Source organism: Canis aureus, chromosome 19 (assembly GCF_053574225.1).
Source record: "Canis aureus isolate CA01 chromosome 19, VMU_Caureus_v.1.0, whole genome shotgun sequence".
NCBI classification, from domain to species: domain Eukaryota; kingdom Metazoa; phylum Chordata; class Mammalia; order Carnivora; family Canidae; genus Canis; species Canis aureus.
Genome location: NC_135629.1, coordinates 36,291,450 through 36,307,632, shown reverse-complemented (window position 1 = coordinate 36,307,632; position 16,183 = coordinate 36,291,450). Strand labels below are relative to the sequence as shown.

At 44.1% G+C, this 16,183-nt stretch overlaps 1 protein-coding gene across 6 annotated transcripts in view; it reads left to right on the top strand.

The window, feature by feature from the left end:
• CACNA2D3 (calcium voltage-gated channel auxiliary subunit alpha2delta 3) overlaps positions 1-16,183 on the top strand; it is an 832,272-nt gene that overhangs the window by 709,548 nt on the left and 106,541 nt on the right. The window lies entirely within an intron of this gene.

Sequence of the window (16,183 nt, the reverse complement as noted above, 5' to 3'; positions counted from 1 at the left end):
ACCCACCCTGCTACCTTTTGTCCTCTTCTCCAACGTTCTTTGAGTACTAGCGATACCATGGAGAAAAGTCAGGTGTAGGTGACTGAGAGCCTTTTAAACCTTCATAGGGGCTAACTGGCTCCTTTCTCCCCACCTCCCTCCCTCTCTCTCTACTTGCAGGTATATAGAATCATAATCATTCCTTAGTGATACATGACCAGAATTATGTAGCCTTCAGTCATTAATGCATCATAATATAGCAAACACCTATGAACTTAACCCTCACTCTAAGAACTAGAAAGTTACCAATAACTTACATCAACCTGTGTGTCTGTGTCTTTCCCTGGGGTTGGCAAACATTTTTGTGTAAAGGTCCAGATAGTGAACATTTTAGACATTGAAGGCCATACAGTCTCTGTCACAACTACTCAACCCTGCTGTTGTAGTGCAGAGCCAGCCATAGACAATCCATAAACAAATGAGTGTGCCTGTGCTCTAATAAAATTTTATTTACAAAAACAGGTGGAGGACTGGGTCAGCCCATAGACCATAGTTTGCAAGCCTTGCCCCATCCCATTCCCTAGCCAGCTATCATTCTTCTCTACCACCACCACCTATCATCCACTCTGCTAGCCATACCCACCAGCCTGTCTCCTCATCTACAAACTGAGAAAGAATGATTATTAGAGTATTCTTATGTCTAAAACTTTGTCATTCTCATGACAAACTGTAGACAGTCATGACACCTGCAGCTAAAGCCAGACTGTGTGGCTAATTGAGGAAGTAGACTTTCATGCTGCTTATCCTCTGAAGCTGAGTAACCTTGGGCAAACCACAGGCTCTCTCTGAATCCCGGCTTCCTCATCAATAGAATGCAAATAGCAGCTACCTCATATGGCACAAGAAGGACCAAGGGATATGTGTTAAGTGCATAGCACGGGTCTGTCAGAGCAAATGAGCAAAAGTGGCATCTCCTATTAGCCCCAAGGAGTCTGGACTGGCTGTTCTCACCTAAAATGTGGATAACCTGGGAGCACACAGAGAACTCACATAGCTGTTGGGTTTCTGGGAGACGTGCCTTACTGTTCTATTTTGCTCCTGCTGACTCTAACAGGCGATTAAAAAATGGGCAGTGCACACTTGGAGGGGAAGCCTTCTGAACGTTGAAGGACTTGGATGTGGAGTCTGATTGATTTTTTTCATCTGACCTCAGCCCAAAGAACAAAGGGGGGGAGTGTGACAGGCATGCTAATGCCTGTAGTGCCTTTCCTCTCTCCCTCCCTTGGTGAGACAGATCTGAGAGTAACAAGACAACCGTGCATGCAGGAGAGTAACAGAGATGCCAAATGTCAGGTCAGGCCAAGGAGCTCTGTAGAGGGGAGGCTCCCCTGTGAGGGTTCTTAGTACCAAGACCTAGTCAAGGGCCCAGTTTCTCATGCCGCAACTTGCTTCAGACACACCCTTGGAATAATACTGTGGTTACTGCTGCACTGAGGTGTCAAGAATTTCCTAGCTTCTACATATTTCATATATATATATATATATATTTCATATATATATGTAAATATATGTGTGTGTGTCTTATATGCTTTTGTCCCTTTTAAGTCAGAATGTTTCCTAATATAAATTGGTCTTTTAAACATTTCACATCCAAAGAAATCAACAATTATTAACATTTAAAATTGATGAAGTTTGAAATCCAGCAAACATGTGATAGCTCTTTCTCCCAGGTAATGTATGACTAATAAAAAAAATAAGTTAGAGCTAAATATACTCACCTGGGAGGTATTCATAATACATTGTTAGGTTAGATAAAGCAATTTGAATAGGAATATATATTGTGTAATCCTATTTATGTTGCCAAAAAAAAAAAAAAAAAAAAAAGTAAGAGTGCAGAGGTGGAGGGATTAACCCTAAAAATATGCATTGATTTGTCTGAAGATGGAATAAGTAGGGAAGGACAGATGCCAGATTAATAATACTGATTTCCCAGAAGACAGGGACATTTTAAGGAAAGAGGAAAATTAACTTTTTCTGTTTATACCTCTGCATATTCAACTTGCTACAACAAATGTGTTATATCTGTAATTTTTAAAATACAAAGGAAAAGAAGAGTTAACTTTTGTTAAGTAGGATGTAGAGGAGCATTTCGCCTACTGGAATATTTGAGATAGATGATTCTTAGTAACCAGCTGAGTTTTAGGGACACCTGGGTGGCTCGGCGGTTGAGGATCTGCCTTCAGCTCAGGGCATGATCCCAGAATGCCAGGATCAAATGCCATGTCAGGCTCCCTGCATGGAGCCTGCTTCTCCCTCTGCCTATGTCTCTGCCTCTCTCTCTCTCTCTCTCTCTCTCTCTCATTAATAAATAAATAAAATCTTAAAAAAAAAAAAAAACCAGCTCAGTTTTATGTGCCAGTATAGAATCCTGGAGTTCTGCTTGTCTCACTCTATGAGAATTTGTCCCCAAAGTCATACATATCTTTCTCTGCCAAGTCATCGCCACATGTGAACAGACCTCATAATGCATGGAATATTTTTCCCAGTTTTAATGTATGCTTTGGTAAAATCATGGCAAATTTTTTACCCCATCCCCACCAGCAGGCCCCCATCCAAAGCAGGTGCTGCAGTGATCTGACTCGGGGGAGGCAGCCAGGCCAAGTGACAGCTGCTGCCCAGTATAGCTCAGAGAAAGACCTTGGCACTGTAAATCCATGCAGAAATTTCATTTGGTTGTGGAGGAAATTTGGCATTTGGAAATATTTCCCTAGGGTTGTAGATGACCAAATGGCACCCAAATATAAAGTTTATACAGAGCTACTTAAAAGACCTCAATATTATTTCCTTCCTTCCTTCCTTGTTTCTTTCTTTTTTTCTTTATCCCTTTGGTCTTATAAAACATATAGCAAGTGAACTAGGAATATATTTTCCAATGGCTATCGTATTATTTATTTAGTTCTTACAATGGGCCAGATGTCGCTGAGGATTTGTACTGGTTAAATACAAATCCTCAATGTAACAGCTACTACAGTGAGTAAACTTCCAGATTTATTGCTCTTATCACAGTCTAGTTGAGGTGGACAGGGGCCAGCCTTCATGCACTTATTCAGCCTCCTTCCATCTTGTCACTATGCGTTCCTCTTAGTTCTTAGTTCTTAGTACTCTTTCCATCAGCAGGCTGATGGTGGAAAAAGATAAGGGTCAGGCATGGTCCCTGTCTGGAAATGTTACTTATCACTGAGCTTACATTCCATTGGCCAGAATGAAACCACGTGACCATATCTAACAGCAAGGGAGGCTGGGAAATGTAGTCTAAGTGTGTGCTTTGGAAGAAGAGTCCTAGAGCATTAGCGATGATGTCTGCCTTTACACTTTATTTGTATTATCTCACTTAAAGGTGACAACAACTCACTAGCCTATAAGCTTAAGATGGTTTCTTTTATTTTTTCTCATAGTTTCTGTAATACCGTGTAGTACAGAATGAATGTTGAATGTTGAACGAATGCACGAACGACAGATATGAAGCACAGAAAAGTTAAGTAACTTGCCTGGGGTGTCCAGCATATGTATTGCAAATATGTGGATTGTGAGTCCTCAGATGAAGGAAAGTAATCAGGAAACTTGTAGTCTTGTGTCTTAAGTCCTATTTCATGTCTTAAGTTATTTTATATATATATATAGTCCATTCTTTCTGACAGTAAGCTACAAATTTAATTATGTGGAAGCTCTCCCTAACTCAGAAAATAAGAATACAGTTTCCTTTTGAGCCGCTCAGTGGAAAACCAAGACTGCCACAGGATTTCTCCAGTGAGAAGGTAGGAAGGACATGTACACCTCCTCATTCTGTCTTATCTTTTTAATAAAGTAAAAATTCCTACCTAGGGCTACCTCAGCTCATTCAGTTTATATGACCAGCCATTGAGTTTAAACTCCCTTTACCTGGTCTCCAGATAGCGGATAAAATTAGTGGGTATGAAATGTGTGCCTTCACCCTCTCTAAAACTGAGAAAGACAATGCCTAAGTGTATGAGACTGCTTCCCAGTACCCACTTGTCTATGGAGCCCAAGTCTGAGCTAGATGCTGTGGGAACTAGAAAAGACACAGCACCCTGGCTCTTGGCCTTCAAAGAACTTACCTGTCTGTGGGGTGCTCTTTAGCAATCTTTATTTGTTATATCAGAGTCAGTACTGATCATCTCATCACCTTGAATCTGTTACCCATGAAAAGACTGCACCTGACTTTGTTGGACACTAACACTGTGCAGCTTCCCAGGAATCAAGTCTCAGAAGTCCTTTGGTTAGGAGCAGAGGCAGACCTCAACTGGTTTTTGCTTTTTGTGCATTATTTTGGTTCATCCATCCTGCATTGTCAAGGTTAGAAGAAGTACAGGGTTCACATTCCAGGGTTTTCCCAACCTCTCAACCTTCCAGCACTCGGTTTGCCTGCATATAGAACATATATGAAGATAAAGATGCATTTGAGATCAGTATGATTAAAGGTTAATGAGTGAGCTCATGCGGCTGGTGGAATAAACATAGACAGATGCTGGTTGATACACAGCTAACAAAGAAACAAAAAGATGGAGAAACATGGCAGCTTAGGAGGCTTGGCCAAGGCCTCACACTGTCATGCTGTTTGATTTAGGTCTTTTGATTGGCTACTTTTGTCCCTGCCCCAGAAATATAAATTGGAATCAAATTTATGTTCATGGTTGATTGTTTACTCATGTTGCACATCAAATGAGTGTTTTGTGCAGCTCTTCTTGGTGAATTTATATTTGCTTTTGTGCTTTTATGTTGACACTATGGCTTGGTTTCTGAAATAGGTGACAGTGTGTTTTCATAGTTTCAAGTTACTATTTAGCGTGTGTGCATGGTGATGCAACAATGAATCTGTGTTTTGCCTTTTTCTCTTTAAGATTTGCTCTTTGTTAACTGTTTGATACAAGTAGCTTGGAAATGTCCTAGAAAACACAATTGTCTCAGGTGGGACTTACACTGTAACCCATCAGTTATGGATGCGGTACTGTTCAGGACTCCTTTTCGTTATTGCAGCCTTCTTCGGTCCCACCATTTCATTCTATAACAGTGTCCCTATTAAAAGCATGAAATATGGGCTGAAATCATCTAGATCCAAAGGCTGCCTTCAACATTTGCTGGCTATGAGAGCTTAAAGAAATTATTTAACCTCCCTGATCTTCAATTTCATCACCTATACAAAGGAACCCAACTGGCAGGCTTGCAGGGAAGGTTAAATAATATTTTTATGTAAGACTCGGAGAAAAAAAATGTACAGGAGCTAGTATCTTTCCTATTATTCTGTCTGTATGGCATATATCAACTAGACACTGAGGCTGTACGTACTTAACACTAATCTGTTTGGAACAAAAACAAGTGAGTTAAGCAAGGGAACATTTTGCTGTGTGACAGGGTTGACCATCTTTATGGACTATAAAGCAGGGGCATGTAAGTGTTATCTGGCTAGAATCAGTTCAATCTAAGTGAATTTGTGTTCAACCTATCTGATGGTCCTCAAAATAGTTCCACAAACAAAAGAAAGTTGGTTGTTGGAGTCATGTGACTGTACCTCGGCATGGGATGTTTGTTGATAAAATAAAGGTCCTATGTTGACATGGACGCAGCTTCCATCCATATTTATAATGGGCAAATCCCCATTCTGGTGTGAGAGTAATGTTCTTCACTTCATCCAAGAAGCCCACATGGGCCACCTACTATGTGCCTGTGCTGTTGCTTTTTCAAGGCTTGCCCACCCATCTTTCCTCTAGTCAGCATGTCCCTGGTAGGAGGCCCCTCTCCCCATCCTTGGGTAATTAGAGAAAGTATGTCGTCAGCTCCCCAGAGGCAATCTGCTTTCATCAAGAAGCATGACTATCGGAGTTTCGAGGTTGATAGGAGTGGAAACATTTGTGTTCAACAAGCAGGCTCCTTCATGTGTTGTCAACATTTCATTTGTGATTCTAATGAGGGCCAAGGAGAAAATAAACTCAGCAAACTGCTTTCCACTGCTATAGCTGATGTTTATACGTTTCTATCCATGGCCTCAACTTGCTCCTACCATGAAGGTATTTGGAAATGCAGCGGCATGCCACTGCTGCATGTGACCAAGAACTAAGATGGCTAAGTCTACTGAGGCAGTCCTGAGAATGGGCAGGGTTTACTTCTTAGTAGTAGACTAGAATTTCTATTCTTATTGGTGTTTTAAATGTCTCCTAAAGGTAAAAACACTCTTACATGAAAACAGGGTGTAATAGAGGGACTCCCATCTCATCTCCTCTCCAGAAGTTAGCTATAGGTTTCATTGTGTATTCTTTCTTTCTTAAGGCATCTTAAGTGCTCCTTACCTGTTAAGCTCTGCATCTGTGGATGTTCTGGGCATGAACATAAGACACAGAAAAATAAGTGGACCTGCAATCCAAATGGCCCGTATGACAAACATCTGAAAAACCACAGCCATGCAAAGTGCTAGGAAGAGGAGGTACATGGTACTGTCCTAGAATTCAGTCAGAGAATCTGACTGGGAATCTTGGAGCAGCCACGCAATGGATGTTATAACCAGGCTGCAATCTGAAGGCTGGATGAGAGTGTACTGCAGAGAAGGGAAGGGGCAAGGGCCATTGTAGGTAAAGACTTTCCAGGTAAAGGCTGAGAGACCAGAGAGATGGCACAGTGCCTGAGGATTTCCCAGAAGCCAGTGTGGCTACAGCACAGATGGTGAGGGCAGGGACTCTGGCAAGCAGACGCTGGAGGAGAGGTAAAGAAGCTGGTTGTGGAGTTCCCCCACCCCCATCTTCCACTATAAGTGTTTTATTAATATTGAAAACTGTGTCTCAGACACCCACACCTCTGCAAGAATGCTGCTTGCTGCCTGGTGTTGGGGTTGGGCTTAGACCCCGTAATACACCCTGTAATGTACCTTGGGAAATACAGTCACCTCACAGGCAGGGTCCTTTGACAGCTCTACTGCTCACAGTAACTAGAGAGTTGCATCTTTCTGTCCTCAGAATGCTTTCTGAGGGAGGTGGCAGGTGTGAGGAAATCCCAGTCCATGTTCATCAAAACCTGAGCTGTAACTTATAGCATGGGGTTGTGGCAAAGCCATTCCACACATGCCTGAGAGGCTCAGAAGGGAATTGTCATTACCCCCACACAGGTGCCCGAGTCCAGTGTGGTTGAGGATGAGCTAGCCCTGCTGACACTCATAGGCTACGTTGGTGTAACAGAACTTGCCCTCCTGGGTGCTCGTGTATATGTTAGCGTGGATGTAAATAAGTGACCAGGGGTGGTAAATAAGTGCCACAATTACCTATTTTGTAGGCTCAAGGGGCACAGTGGCCCCTCCAGCAGCTCCATGGGGCCTACCACGGCCTCATGGCCTCAGAATGCTTTTTAGCCCAGTGTTCAAAGCAGACACCAGCAGACAATGGATGGCATCATGCAAATGTAATCCTAGTTGCTGTTCCTGAAGTAGATCCTTGCCATTTGCAAATCTGGCCAAGTGCCATTTTGCTGAGGGGAGAATTTGAATCATGGCCTAGGAAGCTATGGACAGAGCCCACTTACCACCCCCAACCCATCCCCCCAATCCCCAACTTCTACATCTTGATGTAGATTTTGTATTTTCTCCTTGCCCTCAGGAACATGGTATTTTTTTCTACAGTGATAAAAATGAGGTCTTCATTTCTTAAAGAATGACCTTTTGAAAAGAGAAACACAATTTTAGGACAGTGGGAGGGGGTTAAGTTGGGGCCTGTGCATTTTCATGGGAGAACGTTGGCTTGCACTAGAAATAGGATTTCAGAAAAGGTGGTGGGGAGATGGCACAGGCATTTCGTGTTCCCACATTTGGACTCACGGGTGACCCCCAGGTGGACCTCCCTGTGACTGCTGAGGGTTTGCTGGGAGCGGCAGGCCAGCAGGGAGCCTCATGCTGGTGGTCTCATGAAACTCTCTAGCAGAGCACATCCACTAGCTTAAGAAAATGATGTCTGGTGCAGAGGAAGTCCATCTGAAAGGGGAACAAATGAGGGCCCGCAGACTGACTCTGGTTCCCCATTTTGTTCTCCTGCTTCCATCACATTTGCAGTGGTGGGCACTGTGCATTAGCAGCTTATTTTTTGTTTAGTTCTTTCTCTGTCTAGAAGTCCGAGTGCTCTGACTGACAACAGAAAGTCCCTAAATTCCTGGGGCTGAAATAAAACCTCTCAACCCACGGAACACTCGGCAAGCCTCAGACTCAGGGTGCTTACCTGGAGACGATCATGGATCGTGGGTTCCTCCACCAGTCCAGGAGTGGGGGACTGTTATCTTCTACATCTGACTGTGGAAAAACCTGAGTCTTGGGGAGGGCGAGTCACTTGCCAGAAATGGGTTTAAAAGTAGTAGAGCTGGGACTTGGACCCCCAGCTGCCTGATTCCAAAGTCCTTTCAAGTCCTGTGTGCTTTTACCTCAGATGTACTCTTCTCAGACCCCTCCCTTCATCAGGGGAGAAGCCCAGGAAGGGCCCTCCAAGACACAGCCCACGCAAACCAGACCGGGTGCAAAGAATGCTTCCACTGGGCCTGCAAGGTGTCCTTCCCAGGAGGTCCCTGCCACCCGCTGCTTCTCAAGGCGAGGGCCCACCGCCTCGTGCTGTGGCTGCGCGGTGGGAAAAGGATTCGGGGGCCGGAGGTGAGGAAAGCAGGGCACTTTGTGCACCGAGTTAGTGCTAATCTGGTCCATCCCCAGAACGCTGCTATCGGTGAGATCTTGGGCATATTTGTCATGGCTGCTCCCCTGCTCAGAAGCTGCCCCCGCAGGCCCACCCTCGCTTGGTGGCTGGGCAGGAAGGAGAGGGTTCCCTTTGATCTGCAGACCGGGAGCAGGAGGAGCATGGCCATTCATGGACCTGCCCCTGCCCCTCCACCCAGGCGAGGGTTCGGACAGCCGTGCCAACAGAGCCCCTGGGCTGCGCCCGCTTCAGAACAGCCAGACTCAGGACACGGCATGCCCTGGACCAAAGTGGAAGTCGGAAAGGCAGCCCCTTCACACGGAGGAGTTTCAGGTCACAGCCCAGAGGAGAGGATGCTAGGATTGGGATAAGCAGCCGGAAAGAGGGCAGAGGGCCGAGGGGATGGAGCCAGCCTGACGGCCCTCCCCAAGGACAGGTGGATCCCCTGGTCAGGCGGGAGCCACGCTGCTCCTCGGGCTGGTTTCTACTCTGTGGGAAACCGCAGGCCCTGACTAAAAGGCCTCAGCCTGGAGACAGATCAGCTAGCCTTGGAGGTGCATCCGCAGTTTAAAAAGTAAGACAGGTAGCTCTTGGGAGAGCGAAACTGTTTTCTACTTATCCTCCTGCAGAAAGCAAAGTTTTTGAGTCTCAAGTCATTCTGAGCAGGGAAGGCCGGTCTTTTAAAAATATATTCCGCTTCCCTGTAGTATAGTATACTTTGATGTATTGAAATACAGCTCGCCCCACTCAAATTACTGCCCCGGTGCCTAATGCTGTAAAATTAAACTATTCCTTGCTGATATTTTATTAAGCTTCACCAGCATTTCAGACTCAGACATCTCACGGAGCTTCGGGCCATATGTTTTATATGCTGTCATGGTGAACTCTGACTTCAATCCACAAAGCCCCCTTCCCCCATGTCTTTATATAGTACAGGATTCTCAAAATTTCATACAGGCCGTTTCCAAATTGTGGACTGTTGCAAGTAAACGTCTCCGGTCCTGTGGGTGTTAATGTCTAAAAAGACAACAACAACAAAAAAAAAAAAAGGAAGGAAACAGGTTGTTTTATGAAAAGTTCTTATTTCCTGGATATCATTTTTGCATTTCTTCTGAGTTTGATTATTTTTTTTCACCATGGTGGGGGTGGGGAGGGGGGAGGATTTGGGGGGGCGTAGAATATTTCCGAAATCCACACGCAGAAAAGGATCTGCGTTTATACAATGAGTTTATACAATGAGTTCACCTCTGCAGCAGGGAGCCGAAGGTACCTGTATGTTTGCATTTTGAGAAATAAATGGATCTATAGGCATAAATGACGATCCTCTTAACAAGACTAACTTTGTCATTTAATAAGGGAGATTATTTCATAGATTTAAAACCAGTTAACACATTTAAAACTTGATAAGACAAGGCAATCCTGGTATGTTTCCTGTTCTCCAGTGATTAAAGCAAATCAAACGCTGGAAGAGGGGAGGTTCTCCATGGTACGAGTCATGCCGTGAATGTTTCTCCTGGTAATGCAATTAGGAAACATTGGCCCCAGCTAATGAAACTTAAACAAAACATGTTGCCCTCGTCAAACTTGTTCAAGTTGTTAAACAGGCAAAGCCTTGTCCAAAAAGTTAAAAAACAGGGGCATATAGTGTTTCCATGGAAACTCTGTTAAAATACTGATTTGTGGATATGATCATAATCAGCCCCATAATCTAATATGACTGAATTAAATGAAAAAGAATCTCAGTTATGAAGTAAGCCCCCTGTGTAAGAGTATTCTTACACATGCAGAAAACATATGGATCCTGACGGACACTGTTTTCAAACTACTTATTGGCACAGGGATGGAGCTTTAAGACTTGGGTTTTGTCCGTCTGCCTTCTCCTCCTCCATTCATTGTTTGTTGTTTTTATAATGCCGGGATTATGTGGGTGAGCAGTAAATAAAGTCTTGATGACATTTGGATTTTTCAATATGTATCACTGCTACCCACACAACACCCCATATTGTTTTCATTGTCTTTTGTGACAGGAGAAGGTAACCCATAATATTTAACGGTTTGTGGGACGTTACAAGATTAAGTTTTATTAAGGTAATAATTTCTTCCTGCTAATGGGATATTGGTAGAATTCTAACTATGCGGTTTCAAATGGATGCCTTTGACCTCCAGAGGAAAGGGCACAAAGCTGAGGCTGGGGCGAGTGTCCCTGGGACAAGGGGCAGACGCTTCAAGGGCACACACTGGCTTCCCCACCACACACCCCTGCAGCTCACGCTTCCACCTGCCTGGGCTGTAGCAAAAATGGAAACTGCTCACCGTGGGATAAACTTCAGCCCAGTGGAGTGGCAAAGACAGCTGTCTTTCAGTAGTCTCACTTGACTTATTTGGAAACCATTCCACCCAGAGAAGATCACAGGTGCTGTTAGTAGATCTCTTTCCTTCTCGCAAAAATATGTCTTTAGTCATGTACAAAGATCAGATAGGGTTTGACTCATGATTATTGGCTAGCGAGAGTCTGGCAATTCCTTGCACCTTAGCCATGGCATCCCAGAGCATCTGTAGAAAGACTTCTGTGACACGGTAGTGATAAGCGAATGCACCCCTGCACAGGTGCATCCACACATCTCCTGCCAGTATGGTCTCCGGATGTGTGGGGCTGGGTCCTAAGGTCACAGCAAGTCTGAGACTCACTTTCTGGACCGAGCTGTGCTACACAGTCGGACAAAGCTCAAAGATTCAGACCCTGACCCAGAGAGCAGGAGTAGACATTTCCCTGCTCCCATCTCCCAGAGTGGCTGGGCTTTCCAGGTACACACTCCTTATTTGGGCACAGAAAGGAGTACACACAAGAGACATAGGTTCAGGCCTGAGTCTGGCGCCAGGAGCTTGACTCTGCTGATTATTTACTCTCCTTAACACTTCACTTTTCTAATTAACTTGGTTTTATAGCAAAGTAATATATGAACACAAATTTTAAAAATTAAATGGAATTTTTTAAAAGTTTGCAAATTGAAAAAGGAGGCCCTTGACACATCACCACTCCCTACTCTCAACCCTAGTCTCGCTTCCTAGGGGCAAAGTTTCCACCTCTCTTACTTAGCATCTGTATTTCTCGTTGACAAAGTGAGTTTGCTGGGTTTTATTGAATTTCAGATATCACTTCCTTCCTTCCTTTAATACGTGGAACTTTGGACTTTTTACACCAGCCCATCTTGCCTTATCCACATTCCACAGCTGCATACCTATCTCATAGCTTTCTGTTAACTAGGCAGTCACTGTACGATTAGGACGATCCATGTATATTCTCTACTGTGTTAAATAGTGTGCTACTGTGCGTTTCCTTTTTTATGGTATATTTTCCCCGAACTGAGGAGTCCCTTCATCCTTTTATTTGCTTCATTTTCCTTCCTTCTATCTATGTTTTTTTTTTTCCCCATGTATTTCACCAACCATCTCAGATGCTTGTTAGGAGTATTTCCTAGCTATTCCCCAGTATTTGCAGAGACCCCACTCCCAGCACCCACAGCTGTCCTGTTCCAATCTGGACAGTTGGTCCCCAGGCTGCTAGGCTCCTATGGTCTCCTCTCCATGTTCCTCTATAATAGTCCTCTTTAGGGACACCTGGGTGGCTCAGTGGTTGAGCATCTGCCTTCGGCTCAGGTCCTGATCCCGAGGTCCTGGGATCAAGTCCTGCATCAGGCTCCCCACAGGGAGCCTGCTCCTCCCTCTGCCTATGTCAGTGCCTCTCTCTGTGTGTCTTCATGAATAAATAAATATAATCTTTAAAAAAAAAATAGTCTTCTTTCTTTCTTCCAGACCCACGCCTTCCTTTTCCCTGACTTAATTCCTCAATTTGCTCACAAACATTCTCAGGTCATTTTCTAAGAAAAGGGAGGTGAAATGCTTTCATTCAATCCTTCTTGTAGCTCTGAAAATGCCTAAACTCTGCTCCTCCATGTAACAATCATTTGGCTGGATCTAGAATTCTGGGCTGGAGATCATTTTACCCCAGAATTATGAAGGCATTGCTCCCTTTTCTTCTGCCTTCCAGTGTTAACTTGTTAAAAAGTCTGATGCCATTCTAATTCTAGACCCTTTGTTAGGATCTGGTTTGCCCAGCCTTCATCCCAGCAGCTTTTAGAATGGAGGTTTTGTCTCTAGTGTCCTGAGATTCCTTGATACTGTGAATCCTCCTCATTTACTGTGCTGGGCATTTTGCAAACTCTTGAATTAGAAATGCATAACCTTCAGTTCTAGGAAATTTTCCCATATTGTTTCCCCAAGTGTTTTTGTTTTATTTTCCAGATTTTCTTTTTCCAACTTATTTCTATTTTTCAATTTATGTGTTTATTTTGATGCTTTTATCTTACATTTCCAACAATTCTTTTTTACAGCAGCCCATATCTTATTCCAAGGATATAGTATGGGCTTTGGTCTTTGATCCCTCTGAATATGTTGACTGTAGTTAAAGTTATTGTATTTTTTTCTTGCTGTCCCTGCTGCTAATTCTAAGTCATTTATTTTTTTCTGTTGGTGTTTTTTTCTTTCTTTTTTGTGTCAAAGGCCCCTCACACCTATGTGTGCCTTAGTTCTTATTTAAAAGTGAAGCTCTTAAAATCTAAATCTAAAATACTGTTTTGAAAAATTTCCCCACAAATAAGCTTTACTGTTGTGTAAATCAGTGGGCTGGCTAGTTTGGGGGTTGGTGTGTGGAAATATTAGTAACTCTAAGGCTTATGTGGAAGCAACTCTAAGGCCTGGTTGTCAGCATCAGGGAGCAGGACAGGAAAGAGTCTCATCAGAGAGCATGCACAGTTTCATTTTTCCATTTCAGCTTCTCACTTGTACCTCATCCAAACATTAGCATTTTTCAGGAACATATAAGATGATACTTGTGACATACAATAGAGTATGTCTGTTGGTACCTGCTAGTCCTGTGCCCTCCAGCCTACTGATGGCTGTGATGAATATTGCTAGGGCATGAGGCACCTAGGTGGCTCAGTCGGTTAAGCATCTGACTCTTGACTTCAGCTCAGATCATGATCTCAGGGTCATGAGCTCAAGCCCCGTATCAGGCTCCACACTGGGCATCAAGCCTCCTAAAGAGTCTTCTTCTTCCTCTGCTCCTCCCCTCTTCCCTGCTGGCTCTCTCTCTTTAAAAAAAAAAAAAAAAAAAATGCTAGAGGATCTGGTTCTCTACGTATTATTCCATAGTCATGGTCTTGAAAGTGGCCAAGTGGGGCCAAGATGCCATCTCTTTTTGGACCCCTCTCTCTGTACACAGTTCAGGAGTATCTCTCCCTCTCTTCCAGGAGCCTGTGAACATCTGCAGAACATAGACAATGACTTATGAGTATAGAGTGAGAGAAAACAGAGTCCATTCTGTGCTCTCTCTTATTTATTAGCACCGCCACCAGCAAATTCTTTATCATCTCCAATCTCTGATGTCACTAACTTGTAACCCAGCCCAGTGGATCTCAATCAAGTGTATCTAGTTTAGCCACTCCCTCCCCTGCAAGTGTAGGTGTGAAATTCTTTCTTATCACTACTCCATTAGATGTCTAGAGCCACTCTTCCCTTTTCTTAAGATTATAGGTGTCCTGGTGCATTATGAGGATGTAGGGAATCAGATGGGGACCAGGTGGGGTTTGCAGCATGGAGAGAAGTTACTCCTTAGCTGTCAGTGGGCAGTGCAGCAGGGCTGGGGTGTCCCTGGTAGGTAGTCCCCCTTATTGGAACAAAGGAGGGGCCGGACCCCCTATTCTAGCTTACGCTCCTCCCATTTACCGGCTCTTTCCAAGTTAGGAGAATTTGTACCCTGCCTCAGTATCACATTCCCTTGATTCTAAGTTGCCATGAAAAGAAGCGGGAACTTTGAAACGAGCAATACATTGATGAGCGTGTACTGCGAGCCTCTCGCTTCTTCAAACTCCCTCCATTTGAGGTTCATAGCTTCAAATGTTCCTCTTCTTCATTTCCCTTTGCCTGTTAATGCTTACCTCCCACCCACTACAGGCTGCAGACTGAAAGTCATCTCTCCTATGACCCCCAGGACTCAGTTGGGTGCCCCCTTCTGCCCTCCTGTGTCATCCTGTGCATGTCTTTCAAACTACTCACAATGGTCACACTGGTTGTGTAATATCTGTACAGCTTTGGACATTTTAAACCCTGAGAACACAAGGGCTGTACAAATCATACCCTTAGCTGTATCCCCCAGCGCAGGAGATGCTCAATTAGTATTTATGAGGGGAAGAAAAAGTGTAAGGTAGAGGCAATGTGAGCAACTATTAATAGCAAGGAAGATGAAGCCTCTTACAAATAAGCCTTCCAGTGGATGCGAAAAATTAAAAGTCTGATTTAACAAAGAGGCCAAGCAGGTTCACCTGCACCGATGCCTTGTTCCAGAATACCAAATAATGACAGGGGCCACGAACCTTCATGGAAACCTGCTCCAAACCGAGGGGGACCGAGTGTTCCACCCAACACTGGAAAACACATCACTTTGCCTCTTCTCCACAGAATGAAAAGAGTCTAATCATTTCTGAAACACATGAAACAAAGAGATAAAAGGTAAGAAAGGCAATTTTGGAAGCAGCATAATTTGTGTAAAAAAAAAAAAAAAAAAAAGAAAAGTCCCTGGGACCATTTAGTCCCTAACTGAGATTACTGGTAAGGCACAGAGCTCTCGTGTGCATGATCTTTAGCTGTATTTTTTTTTAATTTTTATTTATTTATGATAGTCACAGAGAGAGAGAGAGAGAGAGAGGCAGAGACACAGGCAGAGGGAGAAGCAGGCTCCATGCACCGGGAGCCCGACGTGGGACTCGATCCCGGTCTCCAGGATCGCGCCCTGGGCCAAAGGCAGGCGCCAAACCGCTGCGCCACCCAGGGATCCCTTTAGCTGTAATTGTAATACTCTGTTGATAAAAATAGTTAAGCATTGTGAGAAATTAATCTGCCTGTGACCGTAGTGCATTTAAGATGATTAGAGTTACCGGAGAGCCTTAGGCAGGGAATCGGGGGCTCTCTGCTGTTGCTGGCTCTAAGCAGCACCAATTCAAGGAGGATTTCACTGTTTTGTTCTAGGAGTAGTTGCTGAAAGAGAGGTGAGATAGTGAGCCATCCCAAGGGGATTTTGTGGATCTGAAAGCCTGCTGCTCGGGGGCGGACAGTAAATTGCTGACTCTGGCTGGCAGAAGGGTCATTAATAATCCTTCCTGGAATCCCATAAAGAGAATGGTCTTCTATTCTAGGGAAATATTCTAATACCAAAGCTCGCAATTACTGTGCTGTCACGGTGTGCCAGGTGCTGTGCTAGCTCTGACTTCACATCACAGCTTTCACGACAGTGCCAAGAGAGCTGAGTGGCTGGATTCTAATTCTGAGCCTACCGTTACTCTGCTGCCTCTCAACTTTTCCAGTGGATGAAGGAACAGAAAACGGGTGGAGTAATCTTCCAAGCGTTGCTAAGGCAAACC